Here is a 14116-nt window from a genome sequence, read left to right on the forward strand (position 1 = left end):
ATGCATGCGGGTCTGTAGTGAGCAGTGTGCGAAGCGCACGCAAAATCTCTACTGTAGTACTGGCCTTTTAATTCTTATTTCTTTTTTAATTCTGCAAATGAAGATGACAATCAAAACCAAAACTCGGGGCAACTGATCTCAGTGTTAAAAAAGAAACACGAAATCAGCGAAAGGGGCTTGAAATATGTCCCAACACGGTAATGCTAAGCATCCAGAAATCCGATCAGGGATGGTTAAATTTTGGCAGCACAAACACTGGATCACACAAAAATGAGTCAATACATTACTTGGCTCTTCAAAAAACGATTCTGCCTTCTCCCCTTTGAGGGACTCATCGTCAAATACAAAAAATTAGGGCAGCTAATGAAGAGAAATAATACTGAAGTGTTGAAACCCACGGTAAAAGATGAATCCCAAATTTAAAATGCAGGCCTTAGCGTAATCATTACAGTGAGCAAGGCAAATGGCCATCAAGGTCAAAATACAATGAAGACAGTACTTTGCATAATGTTTAAATATCGGGCATTTACTTTCTTGCACCGAAATTTGACGTCCGACATATTTCCGTCACACATAACATTCTATATATCGGGTTTAATATCGGTACCAGACGATACAAGAATGACTTGCCTTCTGTTGCGGCACGCCGGGTTTGAGAAACTGCCAATAATTTACTTCAGGCTGATACATATCGGCGATTTTGGAACTCTTTATAGTAAACGATACTAGGCAAATCTTGTATGATTCGCCCTGCGTCTCGACACGCCGGATCTGTGAAATCACAGATATTAACTCGATATTTATATTGGCGACTGGGACCCTAATATCGTCACTAGAATGACTCGATTCGTGTCTCGGGCACGTCTGGTCTATGTAAAATCACCGATGTTAATCGGCGATTTTCTGGACAAATGTCCGATATATGTCCGATTTGCCACGTCACAGATCTTGTTAAGGCCGACTTCATCATTGCGGCTCGAACTTTGATACTAGACGATACTATACTTGTCAAATTGCGGGCAAATAATCGATGTTTATCTGGGAGACACTACCTTTATGTACATTGGCCCCGCGGTCTAGGGACCAAGCCCAACTTATGTAGTCCGACCCTAACTTAAATTATACGGTACTAGACTTGTCTAAAACGGTGGGTAAATATCCAATATCAAAGATTTCACCACCTCACATATCTGGCCATAGTGTTTGTCGAGGGTCTATGATCTGAACAAACAATTCTAATTTCGATACTGTGTTGTCCAGTAAACACGATTGGAACTAATTTGGGATAATTGGATGGTGAAGTAATGTAATCTCTTCTGATTTTCTTTTTACATTACACAATTGCTTTGATGAGTAATCTGCAATATTGCAACATTCAGCTATACGGCACCAAACGAAACACTTTCGAGAAATTTGAAAAATATGAAAATCCAATTATCCCAAATTATTTCCAATCATGTTACACATGCATCATGGTAGATACGCTAAACAATTACTCTTTTATGACCACGACGAGATCTCAAACCTAACGCATGCTTAAGAAATGGGGAACATATTGAATAGCGCTACTACTCCAGAGAGAAAACGTGAGGTAAGGTCTTACGCTTTGCTGCAGTACCGATCAGTCTGTTCACCTTTTATTTGCGAATTTCACGTTTTGCATATCTCCTGAAAGAATAAATTTCGTATCTTTGGATAAGTTTGCCAGGTATTTAGCTTAGCAAAACATTCTGGTAAACTTCTGTACATAAGGGAAAGTTACTGGCCCGCGTCTTTAGGCACAGCAGGGCATCTTTCAAGAGTTATTGGTCCGGTATGAAAATCGCTGGTCTCGGCCATCGGGTTATATAAAGATGCAAACGACCTAAAAACGTTATTTATTGATGAAAAACCGCCTGTTTAATTTCTTGCGATTGGTTGTTCAGGGTCCCACAGATGCTGTCTTTATGGCATGCCAAAACTATACGTTCTCAAAATGCAACAGATGTTTAAATGTAGGGAAAATATGCATATTTAGAGAATATAATCATATTGTTATCAGAAGACCTTAGGATTAGTAATACGTTGAATTTTAAGTAAATTTGAAGGCAATCCTCTACAAATACTACATGCCCATATTTTGTAAAAAACGCAATATCATTGCTGACTGTACAGATTGGGCTGTGTTGACAAGCTGAACACAGAGTATTTCATCATGCTTCATGGATTTGAACCACAAACGGCAGTTGATTCACAGAATAAAAACTCTGGGGAAAAGAGTCAAAAGTTAGAGCTATTAGAGTCTTAAACTTTTTTGAATTTATTTCATATTTGTACAAGAATTTTCCATAATGTGAATTTGAAATAAGGAGCAACATTCAAGGCTGCTGGAAATAAGTATTAACAACTCGCTACATTGCAAAAATATATTCAGGGGAATTACAAAGATAAACCATTTCATGTCTACAATATTAACACTAATATTGTCCAGTAAAAACACATGCAGAGTCTAAAAAAATGTGATACTGAGTCATTATTGGACAAAGTTGAAAGGAGGGGAATATAATTAAACATAGATCGTTTGCTTTTCCTAGTTTACCTTGTTTGTAGTTTGCAGGTGCTTTTGCATTAGTGGTGTCACTGTGATAGTAGGACATGTTCAGACACACACATGCCCTAACATAGGGTGTCACTGTGATAGTGGGACATGTTCAGACACACACATGCCCTAACATAGATAGTAGAGAACAGGTTGACACACAAGCTTTCACATAGATAGTAAGACCAGTGCATGCCCTCACAACTCGGTCTGGCGTCATATGCACGAAGGTCCAATATATAGAGAACTAAGGCACTTAGAGCTTATATCTAGCGTGTGCCCCACTATTTAAGGGTCAGAGATTTTTTTTCTGCGTGTTATATGTACAAAAACCCACTCCTTCATGGTGTCCTCACAACGTAGGTTGGCAACAGGTGCCTTCACTATGTTATGAAGACACGTATGTGTGTGTGTGTGTGGTGGTGTGTGTGTGTGTGTGTGTGTGTGTGTGTGTGTGTCTCTTCAAGGGAAGGAGGGCACTTGGTCTTACAGGAAAACTTTACCTTGTACAACAGCAAAATGGCGATCACACAGGTTCGGACACAGGCTGACTTCTCTGATCTGTCAGAAAGGCTGAACATAATTGTATGATATTGACATTAACTATACATTTTAGCCAATTGTCAGTATGTTTTGTTTTGTGTATCAACTGCAGTTACTTGCTCTACTCCCCAGCATGTTAGAATAACAAATATTCTGTTTGGTAAAACACTCTGAACATGTGTAAAGACTAATCATTGTATTTGATTGCAAATGAATACTAGTCTGGACTTTACTTCAATTTTTAACTAACAATAACAATGCTGACTGTACACGTATGTAGATAAGTTAAAAACCTGGGCTTTTCGTCATGCTTCAGGGGGAATAACGAGAAACTGGAGTGAATACACAAAACAAAAACACCAAAAAAACTAGCCTAATATTACAGCTATATTTCATATTAATTATAGACAGTTTTGTTTTGAGTCCCACTTGAAGTCTCAAAATTAAATAAAATGCCCCTATGTGTACCTTTGATGTTGTAACTCCTCTGTCAATTTTTCCACCCCTCTAGGGGTGTTTATGAAAGCATCTTAACTCATTCCACATTTTATATCACTAGCAAAAACACCCAGGAGCCTTTGTCTGATTATATGAGTGTTAGCTGCGTCCTCTTGAGAAACCAACGGCACTTTGGTCGTGCGCTATACTATAACTGCATCTTTTGATGCGTTACTAACTTTAAAGAACTTGCCATACTTTCCATTGGCAGTAGAAAGGAGAAGGTATGCTTAAATGTATACAGAAAATAGGTAAATGTATCCATAGTACGGTGACAAGTGAGTCCCATTCCAATTATCAATATATTAAAAAATATCATAATTACGCTGAATATGCTGCCAATACTTTAATCCAGTCTTGTTTGGGCTTAAGGAGTAATACCTTCGGTTCCGTTCCGGTGACATTGTCCGTACCGGAGGTTACACAGAGCTGTCCTTGCTAACGTTAGTAACCTGACGTACAGTGGCTGTTAATGGCGCTCCAAATTCACTGCACTATGTACATTTATCATTATAACAGAATTTCACACAAGGAGAAGCAAAGCGTAACTGATTGTTGTAGCCAACTGTGCTCTTGGTGATGATTATCATTCCGCTCGGTAACTTACAGGTACATGACTGATGATCATTCCGTGTTAGTAAATATATCTTGGTAGCTTTGAGAATCATTTTCTTCGTCAATGACCACAATTATATCTTCAAGGAGTTTGAGAGACTTTTTATGCAAGGGCTGCCCATCAGCCCCCCCCCCCCCCCCCGCCTAAAGCTATTTCTAACTCTGGCCTTGGCACTGAGGACAGAGAACACATAAACACACAACGTACACTCATAGTGAGTCGAACTAGTCCCGTTATGGTAAGACCTTTGCCATACCGTGGAACAATTCTCATCTGTATTTTTCATTCAACTATTCTAAATTAATTGGCCGATTTCCCAATCTTTGCCAGTGAGGAGATACTCACGTCCACTGTATTTCATGTTAAAAATTATCACTAAAACTAGCCTGCGAAATATAACCTAATCCCAAATCAGGACCTCACTTGATTTTGAAATCTTTACACTTGCCGGACCCTAACTCTTTACACCTGTCTGGTAGTGCTTCTGGCAGTGCTACCTCCATTTAGATTAGATTAGATTAGATTAGATTAGATTATACTTTATTGTCCTTTAGCGGAAATTTTTCTTTCGCTTCACCTACATATATACAATAAGACACACAAATAGAATCACATAGAAAACACAATAAAAGCTTACAAACGTAAACGTTAAAAATTGATACAGACTTATAAAAATAAAGACATCATGTAATGTGTAATCTAAAATGGGTGGAAGCTTACAAATTACAGACTGGAATTTAGTATGCTTATTGCACTTGGTATAAAAGATTTCTTTAAAATATTCTTGCGAGTTATGGGCACTCGATAGCGTCTCCCTGAAGGCAACAGATCAAACTGAGAATACAATGGATGTGAGGCATCGCTTACAATAGCCTTGGCTTTCCTATATACAGATTGTCTATACAAATTACAGAGCTGGCATTGTTTCTTGCCAATTATTTTTCCGGCCATATTCACTACTCTTTCCAACTTATTCCTGTTGATAACACTCAAGTTACCATACCACACTGTGATATTGAAAGTTATCACACTTTCTATGAGACTCTTGTATACCTTCTCTAAAACATCTTGACTGACGTTAAAACCTCGAAGCCGTCTCAGTAAAAACATGCGCTGCATGGCCTTTTGACAATACAATTGGTGTTTTCATTAAAATTCAGCTTCTGATCTAACTGCAAACCTAGATATTTAAAACACGTGACAATTTCAACAGATTCACTATTCAGTGTAACAGGCTCAACAGTGTCGGCACATCTATAACTATCTATCACAAGTTCCTTGGTTTTGGCAACATTCATTTCCAGAAAACTGCGTTTACACCAGTCTTGTAAGTTTGCAACATGATCAAAATACATGCGTTCATTCAAGCATTTTTCTTTCACCAGGAGGCCGACAAGTGCCATATCGTCGGCATATTTAAACAAACTTGCAGCTGGATTATTAATTCTCATTTAATCAGTATAAATTGAGAACAAAACTGGTGCTAAAACGCAGCCCTGTGGTGCGCCCGTGTTCAATATAAGCTCATTTGAAAAAGTTCCATTCATCCTTACTCTCTGGGGTCTATTTGAAAGAAAATCTCGAATCCAGTGAATGTATATCCTTTCACATTTAAATCAAAAAGTCGTTGTAATAGAATGTGAGTTTGCATCGTATTGAAAGAATTTATTGTAGAACTCGTCTAACTGTATAAATGACACAAACAGGATGATCTGATCTGTGGTTGAACTACCCTAGCATCATTGGCTAAGTGATCATCAATCGGATCTTCACAGCCAGTGTGGCACAGAACATCTCAAACTTTAGCTACTGTGGCCAACAATAATATTGTATGTTTGGCCTATTTGGCCATTAATTTGACTTCGTAGGCTTTCTGTGACCTATGATTTCCCCTTTGAAAATGTCAATCGGATGGGTTACAAATTTGTCCTTTCTGATTACATAATTACAAGATCTATAAACATCTTCAATGGAGATGGATGACCTTGAACAATAATATCTTTATGGGCATCTTTGGGTCTGGGTACTTTGACTTAAGGAGCACTAAGATTTACACCTGGCTTAGGGCTTGTATCTAGCGTGAAACATCTTTTAAATTAAATATGATTATATGTATATATATATATATATATATATATATATATATATATATATATATATATATATTATACTACGTCTACAAATTAAAAAACATCATAAGGATGCTGCAAATGAAAAATAAGTTTATTTAATGACCTCTGCTTCAATCTCTAGATTAATTCGGTCACTCTCGTGTAGTCCAATGCCATTCCATACTTTTTGGTTATTGCCTCCGTGTCTGTCATAATTGGCATGTAGGATAAAATTTACATTCCTAAGTTTTCTCTTTATGTCTTGCGTACATTTGTATAATGCGGTAACATTACCCAGACACTTGCACCATCATGTCGGGCACTTAATCCTTGGTTCACCGCTTGATCATCACGGCTAGTGCAAAACATGTGGTCTGTGTTTTATCATATTTAATGTTGGCTCTTTTTACTTTATGGGGTCACATTTGTTCATTGTCATTCGCCTATGTCTTAAAAATGATACTTTTCATCCTGTTATTTCAAACGGTGACCAATGCGTTGGATATGGCGTAGACATTGGCGTATATGCAGATTATGGTCTTGTGTTGCTGTATTTTGTTTACCCATATAAAGTTGATGTGCATGGCTGTATATCAACATCAAATTCTATATTTATTGTGAATGTCGGTATTTGACAAATTTCTTGACAAAGTACTTTAAATACAAAGTAGTTATGATATTCTACCCGGGTGTCCATAAATTGAAACTGTCAGGATAACCTTTCTATTCAACAAAGTAAAATTATTTTCCTTTCACATTTTCGATTTTCAATATTTTTTTCGGCTCTGCAGAAGGTATCAGGTTCCGCAGTCACACGTTCACTTCATGTTCATAGAAGGTATTCAACCCTTCTTGATTCTGCAAGTCATTTATCCTGCACTCTGATTATACTGTTAGAATAGTGATGACTATGAAAATGTCTTGTTTCCTATTAGGAGGGTACCCTTTCTTGGACAAACCCGTATACTTTGTTATCTTGACTTTCTCATCAATACTGAACTTTTATTTTTCCCTGACTAGCCATCCCGTGGCCGTCAAGCTGTACTAATGCTTGGTCGGGTTCATATGAATACTGCTGTGCTTGTACTGTTGTATTCTTTAGGTACTTACATTGATCCACCACCTTGTCTGTTTATAGGTAAAATGTTTCCAATTTATCCTTTCAATGCAATGTATGGTTGACTCGCTAAACTCCACTGCCTTCTTAACACTGTACGTATAAAAGCAATGAATTATCATCACAGAGCTAATTTTGCATCTTCTTATTTGAGAAGTCATGACCTACAATCAATCATTCAGTAACTTTTCTGCTCATCGGTGTCCAGCAGACAGAATCCTTGCCCTGAGTATACTCTGAAATGCATTGCTGAGCAATCTATCACTGTGAGTATGGATCCCGCGGTTGTCGATGTAAACTCCTTCATTCCTACTGAGTCCACTTGCCATTGTGTTTCTATTTTTGTCAAGAAAACTTTCTATGGCTGATCAAGTTTGGAGGAGTGGGCCTGTGCATTATATTTTTCAGGTGAGTATATAATTATTATTCTATCTGCGTACAAATAACGTAATTGAGTCCCCGTTCTATTGATTTCCTATACAATATTTCAACATCATAAAAACCTGTCTCTAGAAGTATATATGTCTGCCGTAGTTGTTGTTGTTCAAGCTTTTAGCGTCTGCCCTAGCGAATATATATATATATATATATATATATATATATATATATATATATATATATATATATATATATATATATATATATTGGTATAGGCAATTTCTTCTTCGGTCCTTTAAAATTTAAGTAGATCTACATGTACATGTGACATCAAGGATTTTCCATATCTCGTTACAGTATGCCTGGTCATTTGACGAATGAGTTTTTCATTAATGTGTACTAGATATCATTTCTAATTGATTAAAATTAAAATGAGAGATATACCTAATTACGTCGCGATGTTCATATGATTGATCGCCTAGTTACTGAGACATTGATAAATCGTGCGTATCTGATAGAAACATCTTGTTAAAAACACGCTCACTTTAAACAGTTTAGCCGATACCATAGCTCATGTCCGTTCGCTGGCGACCATGATTAAGCAGCTCATAATACTGATTGCAGCCCTTTTGCAGGTAAGGTTCTAGCATTAACTTTTTTCATTGTATATTGAACATAGTACATACAATGCCTGCAAGAAATGTTGAGCCTTATAAACTCGGTTTGAAAACCTGTCTGTTCAATCTTTATTATCAATGACTTTGTTCATGCCTTGCGGTACATTTTCTTCACTGCAGTGCTGCTCGTGTGGTGCTATTTTATCCTTGATAGTTGCATCAAGTATTTTGTAAATTTTCATATTCTTTTGACATACGTCAAAGCGCGCTGTACAACGCTCTGTGACGTATGTCTGGTGCAGTGTTTAAAAAATAAATAAATAATAATAATAATAATAATAATAATTATAATAATAATAATAATAATAAATATTCTAACTATATTCTATTGGAATGTATAACTACCTTTGTAAACAATTTCCGCTGCCCACATTGGAGAGCAGACGGGCATTTTTAATATTACAATTACTGTACAAAATTGTAAGTCTTATCACAACATATCTGATGTACTTGCACAGATTAACGTTTATACTCACCCCATAGCTCTGCGTCGTACACTTCATTTTAGATTTGCTTCTCTTCGTACGAATATTTATTTTCTTTTTTATCACGCAGCCAAAACGTTTTAATACAATTTCTAATGAAAAAATTTAGACATTTTGGGTGATTTTATTACCTTAATACGCAATTTACATCAGCTATTGATTGATTCATACACAGTGTATTCTGTTTTCACTTGTTCATTTTTGTCATAGTTAAAGGGATATAGTCGTCTGACTGCGCCTGTGCGAGATTCTTGTTTACAAACAATGTATTTAGTGCACGATATCAAGATGCACCTCATCATCATAGCTGCAACTTTAAATTATACGATGATAGATTATGACAGATATGTTTTAACTTTCATCAATCACCATTGTGCCTTGGACACATTGTTGCCATGGGTGGTATGGGTCCCATACGACCTTTGAGCGCAGTTCCGACGACTATATCCCTTTAATATATTGTTTTCATTGCCCATTTTTGTCGTGTTAGATTTATTTTTGTTTTTCTTTGTCACTGTTATTTTTTCTCTTTTCTTTATGAAAAGAACCTGTAATTGGGGCAACATGTTGGTTCATAAATAAATAATTAAATAAATAATAAAATGTTAAAAACATAAATTTGAGACCATTTGGATGCAATCAAATAGCTACGTTCAGTGAATTTTTGCTGATCCCGACGACATGAACCACAATACTCCGAGGAATACTTTCGTTCAGCAAAGTGTCATTTAACAAATTAGAATTTTATTATTATTATTAATTCTTTATTTCGGACAATGAGCATGTCCATATATATAAATGGTTACAGGATTGGCAAAAAGAATGATACAAAAAAGGTTACATCAAGAAATATTCATTTATGGGTTAGACCATAAAGACATATTTCTGAACACAGATTAGAAGACTGAATTTATCCATCTTTTCTCAAGTCAGAAGTGAAGTACACAACATCATACACCTTACGTATAATTAGGTTCTCACTCATAGAAACCCTTTTCATCAAACTATGATTTGCTTTCTAAGCAAAGCATCAAAAGTGTCAATCCTATTATATACAAACATAGTACTAGCACTGCTGCGTCTGTCATATCGTAGAAGTATGCGACCAGCATTATTGTAAGCAACTTTCAATTGTTTCAGGGCGCTTTTATTATAGCTGACCCATAAGTTACCACCATACAATTGATAGCAATATGCTTTAAAGAGTTTACATTTAACACTCTGAGAACACATAGAAAATTTTCTCAAAAGCATGTTAGCAGAGATATAAAAAGATCTCCTCTGACGCTCGATATCAGAATTGTCACTGAAGGTATTTGCCAACATATAGCCGAGGTGCTTTTTCTTTTCAACAAATCGCAGTTTAACTCCATTGAGATAAACAGCCGGAATATGTTCCATCATACATCGCTTGAGAATTATACACATACATACAGTTTTCTCTGTATTGAAAACAATATCATGAATATCGCCATAATTGCTACATATATTTAAAAGTATCTGAGTTCCTTTCACTGACGGGCTTATCAGACATATATCATCTGCATACATCAGATGGTTAACAAAAATACCACCGATGTTGCAACCAACCTTAGAATTAATCAATCTATGGCTAAGATGATCCATATACACATTGAAAAAATTTTGGGGACAATACACCACCTTGCTTCACACCGTTTTTAACAGTAAAATGTGTTGAAATACAGGAGCCCCATCGAACAGAGATTTCCTGCGTTCTGTACCAGGTTAAAAGGTATCTCACATAGCAAATAGGAACATTACGGTTGATCAGTTTCTTGAATAATGACCAGTGATTCACACGATCGAAAGCTTTAGAAGCATCCATAAAAGTAACGATAACATTGCTACCATGACTTCTATAATAGCTAATGACCTCTTTCAGGACAAACATACACATATCAGTAGAATGACAAGTTTTAAAACCAAATTGGTAAGGTGAAGATCCAAGGAACGACTCAATCTTATTCAAAATAACTAATTCAAAACTTTCGAGGTAATAGTAGACAGAGCAATCGGGCGATAGTTGTTCTTATCGCTTACATTTTTGTTCTTATCCTTAACAATGGGCACTAACAAAACTTCAGAAAATCTAGGAGGACATACATTATGAATAAGCATTGAAGTGAGACACATGCTCAAAAGTACAATTAACTTATTACTAGCATATACAAAATGCTCAGATGAGAGAGAATCTGGACCAGCAGATTTACCTTGTTGTAACTTGTCAATGGCTTTACGAACATCACTAGGTGATACAAAACTCATTTGATCAAGGTTGCAATCGTCAACCTTATTCAACACGAATTCTTTGTCTCTAACCGAGTGCACCACATTTAAGAGATCACTAAAATGGTTCCGCCACATTTCAGAGATATTGACATCACCACTGCAGCCATCTACAGTGTTGGGTCTAGGCGGAGTCTTTGCATTAATTCTGTTGATGGACTGCCAAAATGCATTACAATTACCAGTAAACAAACTATTCGCAGCCGCATCAGCTTTGATTTGCTCCTCATTACGTCTGCAACTTCTTAAAGCATATTTAAATCTCGCATGCGTACGACGCTTGAATTCAAAAAGGGGCCCATTCCTCGGTTTTCCACTTTCACGCCATAGTTTAAATGCATCCCGAGCAACAGAATGGACGTCTTTGAGGTAATCATTCCACCCTGTCACAGTATGATCAACATTATCACGAATACATGGTGAAATCTGAAGACCTGCTGAATACAAGCTATCAATAATATCATCATAAAACTGAGAAATACACCGAGCATGATTAGTGTTGTGGCAATGAACATCCTTACAACAAAGGCTATCAGTTGGAATGTGAATCTCAGCAAGAAGCTTGTCAGAGATATTACGATATTCATTACATTGATTACAGTTCACCTTAGACCAATTTACAGATTTCCAGAGTACTGCTTATTGTTGTTATGAAGATTTTCACATGACGGCAATGTACCAGTATTGAGAACTATGCTGAGTGGGAAATGATCAGAAGATATAACATCATATAAAACAGACATCGAATTAATACACTGGTGAGTAGAGAGTGACGAAATACAGTGGTCAAGCCATGAAGTGGTACCATGTACGTCACTGACATAAGTAAATGGATTATCTCTCAGTAAAAGCTTATCAGAGATAAGATAGTCGTACTCATCACAGAAACTTTGCAGAGTTGTACCAAATAGTGAATCCGTATCGGCATTCCAATCACCGATCATCATACAACTATAACAATCACTAGATTGAACAATGGCGTGAGCCTTAGCTAATCGCTCTATAAATTCGTCATGATTTTCACTATTACATGTCGGCATATACACATTAATAATAAGCATTTGACAATTGGCTATATTGAGCTCAATGCCTAAAATTCTGCTATCATTAAAGGAACGGACTTTAACAGCATGACTTATCGATTTGCGCCATAAAAACGCAAGACCGCCATACGGTCTACCTATTAATAAGCTCTCACTAGTATCAACAGCAGATTCACCAAAGTAATCAAAATCCTGGTGAATCTTTTGTAGAAAGGATATGTTATCACTTGTCAACCAGTGTTCCTGTAATAAACAAATGTCGTGACTATCACACAGATCACGAACTGCATTCAACGAGTTCTTGACAGAGCGACAATTATATGATGCTATACGCAGATTCATTGGTTAGTTTCTTGGTTTATAGAACTTTCGAATCAGCACTCCTTCTGGCCAGACATCGGGATTCAGCAGTTTCTGAAAGTTCCGCGCATTAACAGTTACACGAAAAGACGCGTACGATCCTATTTCGTTGCTAACTGTTCACAGTTCATCACGTCAAGTTGAGCTGTATCGGCAATATATCTGACAACTTGGACGGGTTTCGTGTCAGGTTTCAGTCTGCTGACAAACAGTGACTTACTTTGCGAAACAGCTGGAAGACCTGAATGCTTCTTACTGCCAACTATATATTTGCGACGTCCTGTTGATGCTGCAAGTGCAGACTCAGCTGACGATCCGGAAGACACAAGCTTACTGCTAGGTTTTGAGTTATGTGCTTGGTCATCGGGTTTACCGTTGACAACTGCCTCGGCATAACTTGATCGATTACGTTTACGTCGAACGTACGACACCATGGTAAACCCATCATCTGTGTTGACAGCCGCAGCATTATCGATACTGTTTTCGTCACAGTTTTCCCTGACTCGCACCTTGGAATTGGATTGTCACTGGCATGTACAGCGTCATCTTCAAAGAGAGCATTATCAGAGTTCACATTTGCAACAGGTGGATCCTCAACAGGCGTTTCATTACCAGAGCCATTCATATGCAAATTTACATTTCCAACAGTGAAAGCATTGTCCGCTGTATCTACTGCTTTAGCTTGATGCACTGAATTTCCAAGAACAGGATTGCAGACTTTGTCCTTTATTTGCCGAATATCATCAGACGTTCGCAAATAAAGACTGGATATATTATTGACATCTTCTTTGAGTCCATCAAACTCGACTTGCATTCGATTTATCTTTGATAACAAGGTTGATACATCGATGTAATTATAATCAACTGGAGGTAGCTTAGACAGATCTTGAGCCACGAAGACAGGAATATTCTCAGGATCAATTTCTAATAAAAGCGTCACAATGTCTTGAACATTCGATTGCGATTTATTTGACCCTGTCGTCTCTTCAGGCGTCGAGAGGTAAACTCCCACATACATCATATAGAATTACCTTGGCTTGTTCAATTGCGTCGTCATTGTACGCAGATACACACAGTTTCACAATATCATCAACTGGCAAAACGTCCATCTTATTAACAACAAAGCACAAAAGTTCGTTAATGATGACATTACCAGGAAAATGTGACTTCTGATGAGTGTTGAGATGGAAGCTGGAGCTTCGCACCTTCTGATGACCAGTAGTCCCGCTTCCAGAAGTACCAGATGCTGGAGGGTCAGACGATACACCAGTGCCGCCATTGTTGCAAGACAAAGGCGGCTCGCCACGGTCATGGTCATGGTCAGGTACAGGAAACCGCTTTTTCTTGCAATTTGGGCACAAATCCAAGTCACCCTGACAAACTCTGACATTCTGGCAAGTTCC

At 37.3% G+C, this 14116-nt stretch overlaps 1 protein-coding gene across 1 annotated transcript in view; it reads left to right on the forward strand.

Moving 5' to 3' along the window:
- Window positions 1–4752: 4752 nt before the first annotated feature.
- Window positions 4753–14116, forward strand: part of LOC139136967 (uncharacterized) — a 412563-nt gene continuing 403199 nt past the window's right edge. Inside the window, exon 1 of the mRNA XM_070704842.1 lies at window positions 4753–5887. The gene's annotated coding sequence lies outside the window, so the exon portion shown is untranslated. The remainder of the gene's footprint in view (window positions 5888–14116) is intronic.

Source organism: Ptychodera flava, chromosome 7 (assembly GCF_041260155.1).
Source record: "Ptychodera flava strain L36383 chromosome 7, AS_Pfla_20210202, whole genome shotgun sequence".
Lineage (NCBI taxonomy): Eukaryota > Metazoa > Hemichordata > Enteropneusta > Ptychoderidae > Ptychodera > Ptychodera flava.